A 10,274-nucleotide genomic window follows, 5' to 3' on the forward strand; every position below is an offset into this window, starting at 1 on the left:
GGGCTTGCTGGAGTCGCCTGCTTCCTGAATGGCTTGTGGACCATGGAAAGCAGAGTCTCGGGCACAGAGGCGGCAGGGAAGTTTATAGCGGGATCCGTTGGCGTTGGCTGGCTGAAACTTTTGACTTGGTCGTCCTGATGCCATCCAAAGAGATCGTCATCCTGCGGGGATAAGGAGACGAAATCCATGATGGGAAGGGTGAGTGGAAGATGAAATAGCTCAAAGCTATGTAGTTTCTTCATAGTACTTTTTTAAGCGCTCTAAGCGATGTGGATGGTTTCGGCTCAGAAGCAGAATGCGAGAGTGAAAGGGGAGGAGAGGGTTTGGTTAGTATTTATGGGATTGCCGGAAGGGGTGTGGTTGAGGTATGGTCCTGCTCCTGAAACTTCGCTAGTTAGCTTTGATTAATTGAGAAAAGTTATGACTCAGACCCAGATTTAATGATCCTTGTGGTCCAAGGCCAGAGCAGAGCAGCCTCATACTAGTTGTCACTTTGAGTTGTAACACCTTTGCTTCAGAATTTGGTCAGACAATTGGACCCAGTACACCTGCTTGCAGGTCTAGCTAATGTTATTTAGGAACCAACAGGCCCCCTTTGATATAGTCTTCATGTTTTGTATCAGTATTATCACGTGAATTCACTTACTAATCTGTAACATTATAATACATTCAACACAGTTATTTGTCTATTTTTCCTTTTCATGCCCTTTTTCAAAGAAAGATGATTCAGGAGGCATGTAGTCTTATAGTCTGTTTTTTTTTTTTTTTATTTATTAATTTTTTTTAAATAAACAGTGCATTTTCCTTACTGCATCAAACCAGGCCTGTGATGAAAACGCTGCAAATTAAACCCATTCAGAGGATGAATTTTCAGAGAAGAAAAAGAAACCCTTTGGATAAACTTCAACATGAGAAAGATGTCATATCCAACCCAGTGTACAAGTGAGGATGAATACTCTTGGGGGGATTGGTTCAGACATGGGAGACATTAATTTCTCGGACTTCGGTGACTTCCATTCTATAGAAAGAAGTCAAATACTAGATTCATTCTCAGGAGATAACAGTCTAATTGAAAACCAGATGGATATTTTGACCTTTCCAGTTAATTATACATTGGTGCTGTAGATTATTCTCTCTCACACACACTGGGCCAAGACCTAAAGTTGGGTGGTGAGAAAATTAAATAGGGCTGCAGAATTATTCTGGATATGGTTTTGACAGGGAAAGTTTCATCTTGTATGAAAGTATTGAATTTCTTATGCTGCCAAATCCTCATGAAGTCCCTGCAGTGTTAGATACTATAGGCCTGCACTGTGTGATCACAGACCATAAACCAGACTAAAACTTTTTGCAGACACAAACTTAAATCCATTTAAAAACAACCATATGTTTCTTATCTTAGACATACAAAAAATGTTTTTCTTAATTGTTAAGCTGGTGTTAAGGGAATTCACTTGTGTTCTGGTATTCTTGCAGTGTAGAGTTAACGATCATTTCCAGTCTCAGACTAAATGCAGTTCATCAGATGCTGTCTGTATTAAAACATTATCAATACATTTCTGAGTGATATCCTTTCAAATAACAACTATAAGGGTCTTGATGCTGTATTTGGTCTTTAAATGAAAAATCTACTTACAGTACTGACAATAAGGCTCCAACCGGATTAGGACTAGAACATACAAAACACTGCTGAGTTGTAGTTTACAGCACATTTTCATGTAAATGTTGGTATTGGCCTCTCAAGCTTAAAATGTGTCAAATATCATTAGTACATATAGTATGCAAAAACGGTGTTACAGTAAAACATTAAAGCATAAAGCATTGAATCATATTTATTTATCATATTTAACTCCAGATGCACTGATCAGTTCCTTTGGATACGTATAGGCTCCAATATCAGCCATACTAAGCAAACTGGACATTGGCAGGATGTGACAAAAAATTAATAATTTTTCAGTTCTCTGCCAATGATTTGTAGTGGTGATATAATTTTGATGGGACAGGCTCCTGATGCTATTCATCACTTCCACTATGTGCTTCACATTAAGTGCATTTTAAACATGAAGGCAGTGGGAGGCCTTTACTGTCAAACTGAAGGTGTTGACAATTTCATTTGTGGTTAACAAAAACCGACCATGGTTCTGCGGGCTGCACAGAGGCGAACGTCCACAGGAGACATTTGCATGACTGTTTCTTTTACACTTGTATGTAGCATGTGTTCAGCGTCTGTTCGTCTCTGTTTCAGACCCACCTCCCAGCAACAACTGAATCCAGCAATTAACTTGCATGTTGCTCAGATCTGCACTATGTGTTGTTGAAATTTGGAAGGTGTGCACATCAGCTCCTCCGCAAGCCTCTGCAAGCTACAGGTACCCATAACACCCTTCTCTACGTATGTTTGCAGTGTATCTTTGGAGAATCATAATTCCACATTCATTAAGTACATTTTCTGTACTTTTTTCTCAGGAAGTTGTTTTTAAAACATTGCATGGATAAAAATAACCTCAGACTTTTAGGTACTGGAGTAAAAACACACTATGGAGGAGCTATGTACTTTTGAAAAAGAAGAAAAAAAGATGAAGCAATGCACAAGTGAATATTTGATGAAGAGCTGCAATGTTTGCCTCAGCTGTTCTGTGAACACAAAGAGGACAGCGAGTGCAGCATTGGCTCAGCGCTGTCTGTAAGGTCGTCATCTGTACACAATATCAGTAATCCTGCAGCAGGATGTGTTTTTCATGTATCAGACAAGCTGAGTGTGATGTTGATTCTGTCAAGTAGGTCAGGATCAAATTTAAGTGAGGTTGATTCATTATAACATAATCTCATAAACTGTCTAAAACAACATAATTAACATATGCAAAAGATAACATTTTAATTTGGTGACAAAGGGAGCAGATAAGCTGTGTTTAGCTATCAGGAGAAAAAAAAAAGTCAGATCTGTGAATTTCTAATTTTAACTCCTCACTGACTCAGAGCACAGAATTTTCTTTTCCCAGAGGCCTGCATACAGCGGTCACATGGCGCGGGAAGGTTAAACACATTTACATCTAGAAAAAGAACAACTCCTGTGGGAAGTCAGATGTTAATTTCCTCACCATAGACCACCCTTATAGCAGCTGCTTAAGGAGGGAGAGCATTACTCATTTTCTTCCTGAACAGAGATTTTCTCCAGAGAACCCAACTTCATTACTAACTTTCAATGTTCCACTGCCATCCTGTAAGCAGGGGATAAAGTATATTATTCAATAAGTTCCTGAGAATTGATTACTTTTCTTATTGACCTCTGCAGTTTAATTTTACATGCCGTATACATACTGTATCTATATCTATATATATATAAGGTGCTGAATATTAAGTTGCCGTTAATGTTAAATGGGTGCATTTACAGTATATAAACTGCACAGCTCATTGCGTCTGTGTAAATCTCCATTTTGTGGTGAAGTATTGACTTTGAAAATGAATTTCACCCTGGTCTGGAAAAATTTAACAGACTTTGGACCATTTACTGCATGGATACACAGTTGAATGTGGTGGGAAATATTCTCCCCACATAAATTCAACCAATGTGGAAGCACAAAGACAAATCCTTCATTAAAAATGAAAGCAAAGGTTAAAACCAAGAAATTCAGATATGCCTCCAGCAGCATCTTGTGTACAGGTGGAATGGAGGGAGTGTGCAGCAGTGGCATGAATGATCAGCAGAGTGAGTAAAGTGTGAGCTGTCAGATTATAAAGGGCACTTCATTGACTTATTTGAGTATGATTGATGATCTTCAAAGTCAGCTGATTCATCAGCCAAGCTGTCAGATGGTGGGCTGAACAGCTGGTGGCATGTTTGACTTCAGTCTTCTGCTTGATGCTGAGTATCTGACTGTTTGGAGAGTGTCAGTGTTTGGAGCAGTGTTTATGTACATCGCAACAGCAACAGGAAACATGTCAAGCTCTACAAATGTAGCATTTCTGTATCAGGCCAATCAGGAATAAGATGCGTCATTAGTCCACTTCATCAAATTAGACAACAGGAGTAGTTGAGTAGTTGAAAGTTTTCATCTGCAATGACATCGTCCTCGTTTAAGTTATTCCTCCTGTTCATACTGGCCATCAGAAGATCCCTTAATAATGAGAGAGAAGTGAAAGTACTCTTGTTTCAAACCAGTGTAACCCACATGGATTAGAGGGCTACAAAACACATATATGTAATTCATATCCTTCCCACAAGGAGGCGCATATACATTGTGCGCCTGTTATGTTGAGGGAGCTACGTGCCCTCTTTGTTTTACCGCAGCAGCGCTCCCAAACACAGCAGACGTGTGTGAGCATGTAAACAACAGAAAAGCGAGCAATTCCTGGTATGAAACACCGCAAAATAGTCATAAAAGTCAGACTAATGTTCATATAACAATGCTAATAAGTTGCTCTTTTAATAGAGGTCCAACTGTGAGCGAGAGAGAAACAACTTCTGTCAAGTTATTAATGTTGAAAAACTCCGGTGAGTTGCCATGTTGTCTGTTTGTTTGTTGTTGTTACCCACTGTGAAGGAAAGCTGCATTAAATTTACTGTTGAGTCAAGATACTTTTCATAAAAACCAACCGATGATTGTGAAAATGTGGTCTAATGTTTATTACATGCTTTGGTGCAACTGTTTCATTGTATTTATAGTCTGAAAAGATCGCTAGCTGCTAATCGCTAGCTGCTAACGGCTAAACTAATCGCTAAGCTAATCGCTAGCTCTGGCTAATGGAGCAACCAACACTGTCAAAACTTTAAAGGACTATTGCACTGTTTTCTAATATTGAAATCGTCATGTTTTAACGGGAATTGTACACTGTTGTGTTTTGAAATGCCATTAAATGGTAATGTAACCAATATTGGTCGCTAGATACACATGTTAAGTGAATTACAAAGGATAATTTAGTTCGTTTTCATGATTAAGTTACCAGTACATTAAAATGGTGCATAAAAATGTAACAATACAGTAAATAATTTAGGTAAATGTTCAAATATTAATTGTTTTAACATTAGAAATTCATAATAAGCAGTCTGTTACTTTAAGAATACAAATGTTGGTGTGGAAGGGAAAATTCATTGTAAATAATTTATTGTTAAAAAGACATCTGTTTTAAAGAAATTCATTGTAAATTGTTCATGTTAAAATTACCAGTTGTTAAAATATGGTCATTGTAGTACAAGTATATCCTATATATATATAAAATTGCTGGTTATATGATGTATGATATTCTGAGGGAGAAAAGAACTTAATGAGATCTCATCTTAGACACATAAAGAGAACTGAATAACTTATTGTCCTGCACTATCTGTGTAGTTTGGATTTTTGTGACCAGATAGAATCAAAGATGGCGATCCCAGCCTGTGACCCTGTGGCCGGTTGGAGAAACGGTGTTTGCCAGACCGTAGGAACTGCTCACAGAGGACATCTGATTTAAAGTGATACCCATTTTCATTGGGTTACAGATAAGACACACACTAATTATCCTATTAGGGTAGTAGTGATAGTAGTGACATTAGACGACGGAACAGATACAACACTAAACAACTCTGAACTGAACTCTTGAGCTCTTTAATTATAAGGAGTCCCTACGGATTAAAGGGACATTCAGTAAACCAAAGAACATTTCATTGGAGAATTTCCACCTCCATAACAGACTATTTCTGTTTATTTTCTTATTTGATTTATTTATTTTGTTTTTTATTTTCCATTCTTTAAAACTTAAAGTCTTGTGTATTATTGTGTATGAGTCGAGGCAATAACTGGTCACTGTTTAACCGTACATTAATTAATTCCCTGAATTATTCAAGACAACTGCTCATCGGACCTAGTTAGATGTTAATGTCTTACTACTACTATTGGTTAGCACTGAGGACGCTACACCAGTTTGACAGTTTTATGACTTTAACCTCTGTCAGGCAGCCAAACTGTCTTCACCAGGCTGACTCATGACGAAAATTGTTTTAATGTAGTCTCCAAGAAGTCATTACAGATACTGTTAATAAGTTCAGATCATATAAACAATGGGAGATTCATGTGATTTAAACAGGCCTCTGTGGAGATTACTAAGCACACTAGAGGACAAAAAAATTGGCTCAGAGTATAAAAAAAGACAGATTGATATCTTTTTTATGAGTCGAGCAAGTGATGGATGTAAAGAAACACCTCCTGTGTGGATTGCCCATTAGAGTGGTACATCTGGACTACAATTTATCTTAGCAGAAGAAAAACCAAACACACCATTCCTTATTTCAAGGAAAGGTATATGTTATGCCATATGTCTGTGTTTGTTACACTATTAAAGGACTGTTTCACAGTTTTCAAGTCTGTCTTAAAACAGCAGTCAGGTGCCCAAATGAACATTGGAACATGTTTTTCTTGCTGTAATCATTCCTCCTGTTCATACCGACCATTAGTAGATCCCTTCATAATGCATTTGTAAGTGATGGGAGCCAAAATCCACATAATATGAAGCTTCAGCAGTCTAAATTAATCAAATCAAGTAGATATCTTTCAACATTACAGTCTTTTTAGTGCCAAAGTCCCTCTTTTTGTTACTATACTTCCACCACAGCTCGACAACGAAACACTGTCCGAGGAAACACAAAGAGGGAATTTGATGCTAAAAAGACTGTAAATGTGGCAGATATCCACTTGATAAGACTAACTCAGACTGTTGAAGCCTCATATAAGCTTCACATCAACTTTTAAATGCATTTTTGCACAAAATGACTGTGTGGACACACTGTGGATTTTGGCTCTCATCACTTACATTGAAAGCACATTTGAGGGGGATCTTTTAACAGCCAGTATGAACAGGAGGAATGACTACAGCAAGGAAAACCACTTTCAATGTTCATATGGACACCTGACTATTGTTTTAAAACAGTCTTTAAAATTGTGAAACTGTCCCTTAAGGCTTGAAAAAGTGTGTTTATTCTCTCCTCAGACCTGTTGAAGCACCATATGAATGAAACATGTTCACTGTGACAATTTCATACAAACATAAAGATACACAGACTACTATACTCCAGACTACTGAATACAGTTAATTACTCCTCTAATAAATACATGCAGCAGAGTGTGTGTGTGTGTGTGTGTGTGTGTGTGTGTGTGTGTGTGTGTAAATCCTTTGCCACGTCCATCTGTCATGTTTCCAATCCAACAAGGTAATACCGCAGTGAGATTCTCTAGTGGCTACAAATCCTATTTTCCTTCTAATGGCGCCATTTTTCTCCTCTTCCTCCACACACTTAAACAGCAGGAAGGTATTCATCTTGCACACTTTTAAATGATGGACTGAGAATGTTAAACACATCTTCCTGCACTCGTCTTCCTCTGCTTCCACTTCCCCCTTTTTCATCTGCTGGTGATTGACGCCAGAAGCTCTCTCTCGTGGCTTTGTCGTGTTGTCTTTTCTCCTCCTCCTCCTCCTCCTCTCCGTCTCCTTCATTTCTGGTGATTTACACAGAAAGCTTGCCTATGTCCTCCCTGTTTTCTTTACATCCTCCTCCTCTTTTCTGATGATTGACACTTGAAAGGGCTAAGATGTTTAAAGAGTTTTTTTTTCTCTCCCCACACACTGAAGAGCTCTCTAAGTAATGAAAATGAATGTAATGTGTGTGTGAAAGGGAGAGATAGAGACACACGCATCCGCGACTGTACAGTAAGAGGAACTGAGGAGAGAGAAGATGTAAATTATTCAGGCACGAGAATCGCTCTGAATGACTCTTATTGAAGTCCGCTGGAGTGGTTGTGTTCTCATAAAAAGGAGGCTGTTGTGAATCACAGGTACATGATGAGGTTTTTGGAAATGTGAATTAAAGAGAGCATCGTGCAAATGATTACATTTAAAACTCGGTAGAGGTTTGTAGTAAGAGAGAGGATTAACGTAGCGGGTCAGACAAATATATGCTATCACAAATAATGAGATAAGCAGTGCAGAGTGTTTCTATTTTCCCCTTGTAATGCATCCTAAAAATCGGGGAAAGCAGCTTTTTAATTTTCTGTCTCGAGTCTTTATCCATCACTCCCCCCTGTCAGTTTCTATTTTTACTCCCACCAAAGAACAAGGAAAGATGAGAGGTACTTTCATTAGAGGAAGAATCAACAGGTGTCAGAGAGGCCGTCTGAAAGTACCAATTACAAGTTTTCAATCTTGTTGAATTTGGGGGATGAAGAAACTGCGAGGGCAGGTGAAGTTTTCTCTTTTCTCTTTTTCAGCAGACTCTGTGTGCTTTACTGTGGGTGTGAAATCATTGTCACATGAGTCAGCAGCACAGATGCTATCTGATATGATTTACGTGAGATGCCAACAATCAGTGCAAAAGCAGGAAGTAGTGTGCCCTTTATGTAGCCAGGTGGAAAATAAGGGTGTGGGGGTTGGACCTGTAATTGACATTTATGTTTTTATCAATCATAACGTTCGTTCTCTACCCTCACCCACCCACCTTCACTACAACTTAAATGATTTCAAGTCCATCTTAAAACAATACTGACATGCCTGGTCTTTTTCTTGCAAAATCAACCTTCACATTCAATACAGATCACACAACATTCATTAGGAGCTAGCCAGTACGATAATGGCACTTATGACAGGTGGCCAAATATGCTGTAAATACCATGATGTCATCGGGTCATGTTTAAGTAAATTCCAAATTAACTTCAGCTTTTAAGGCAACATAGATGGGAAGTCTTTAAAGTGCTCAGAACTGGGAAAATTATTTGAATATTAATAACTATTATTTGAATGTGTTATCTTGTCAAAGAGCTTCTTCCTAAACCTCTTTGCACTGATGCACGACAGTTAAAAGTTCTCACCAATCTGCACTTAACGAAGTCTTATTAAACCAATGCGTTACATGTCAGCACCCTGTCTCATTTAAGCTGTGTAACTGTATTCTGGAAGAAAGATGGAAGAACTGATTAATTGAAGTCGAGAGGTAATCACATCATTAGATCACAGAATATCTACTGTTTCTTCTACCCCCCGCTCTCTTTTTCTTGCTCTCTAGACCTCTTAAACAGGCCAATTATCAGTGACCCCGCTGTGGAAACCATTAGACAATAAACTGTCCACTGGTAGATCAGAAAGGCTGTTTATGTCCAGTCAGGTTACCTACAACACCAGGATGGGACATTAGCCCTTCCCCATACAGCCTGCTCTGGTGCAGTTAATTAATGGAGTGCCAGAAGTGTTATGTTTAAATGTATCAATACAGACAGTGAGGATGTCTTCCCTTATTTACCCTTGGTTGAGATACGTGTGTGCCTCAGTAAAGGTGATCAGAATAAAAGGATTACGGTATTATGCTGTTGATCAAACAAGGAGAGGTGAACATTTAATTTTAGCACAGGATGAAAACTACCCCTAATTTGATTCTTAATCACTGAAAAGCTGTGTTTGTGGTTTGGAAGGATAGAGGATAAATTAAACTCTCTATAAATGTTCTTTTTTCTGATGTCTGCACTCACTGAATAACTTGTTTGAGAGCTATAGAACTTATACAATGCGTGTCTAAATGTAGAAATTACATTTACATAAATTACAGTTACCTCTATGTGTGTCTGTTTCTCTGTGATATGAGTTATTTATCCAGTAGACACTAATACACCAACATATAATTTTAATCTAATCTGAGTGAGACACTGTACTGGGTTAAATTGAGAAGTTGTTATTATTAACAATATACATCATCCACAATTAATGTAGACTATATGAGGGCTTCTTGTTGTTAATTTACCCATTCTGGCATCTGGGAAAAGGAGAAAATGTGCTTATGTGTGTTACATCTACTGCTACAATGAGGAATGTGCTTTGGATTTCAATTCACTTTACAGTTATATACTGATTATAACATACGTGCCTTACTTTAAAAGGGACATATTATGCTTTTTGTGGTTTTCTGACGTTGGATATCTATGCTAATAATGGTCAAAGTTCCAAAACTTCAGGTTAATGTATGTGGAAACACTCCTTGCAAGTCAAAAGCTCAGTCTCCTGGGGTGCAGCTTCCAAGAGCTGGCCAATCAGAACAGAGTGAGTTCCTAGGGAGAGGAGCCTTAGGAGCCAGGAGTTAAAACAGCCTTTTTCAGACAGAGGCTGGACTGAGGGGCTGCATAAAGTCATCAATCATAAATCATACAAAGATATTCCAGTAGAGCCCCATATTAAAAATATAGACCTGTAAGTGTGCATAATATGTCCCCTTTAATCTGGTGCCACTGCCACTCCCTCATTCTCTACTCCCTATATAATAGACA

At 38.3% G+C, this 10,274-nt stretch overlaps 1 long non-coding RNA gene across 1 annotated transcript; it reads left to right on the plus strand.

Annotated features, from left to right (window-relative positions):
- The first annotated feature begins 3,410 nt into the window (after positions 1-3,410).
- LOC122998975 lies at positions 3,411-6,235 on the plus strand. Its single transcript, XR_006407550.1, has 3 exons — positions 3,411-4,352; positions 4,431-4,492; positions 5,328-6,235. It is a non-coding gene; the product is annotated as an uncharacterized LOC122998975 (long non-coding RNA).
- Positions 6,236-10,274: the final 4,039 nt, after the last annotated feature.

The sequence above is a fragment of the Thunnus albacares genome, chromosome 15, assembly GCF_914725855.1.
Source record: "Thunnus albacares chromosome 15, fThuAlb1.1, whole genome shotgun sequence".
NCBI classification, from domain to species: domain Eukaryota; kingdom Metazoa; phylum Chordata; class Actinopteri; order Scombriformes; family Scombridae; genus Thunnus; species Thunnus albacares.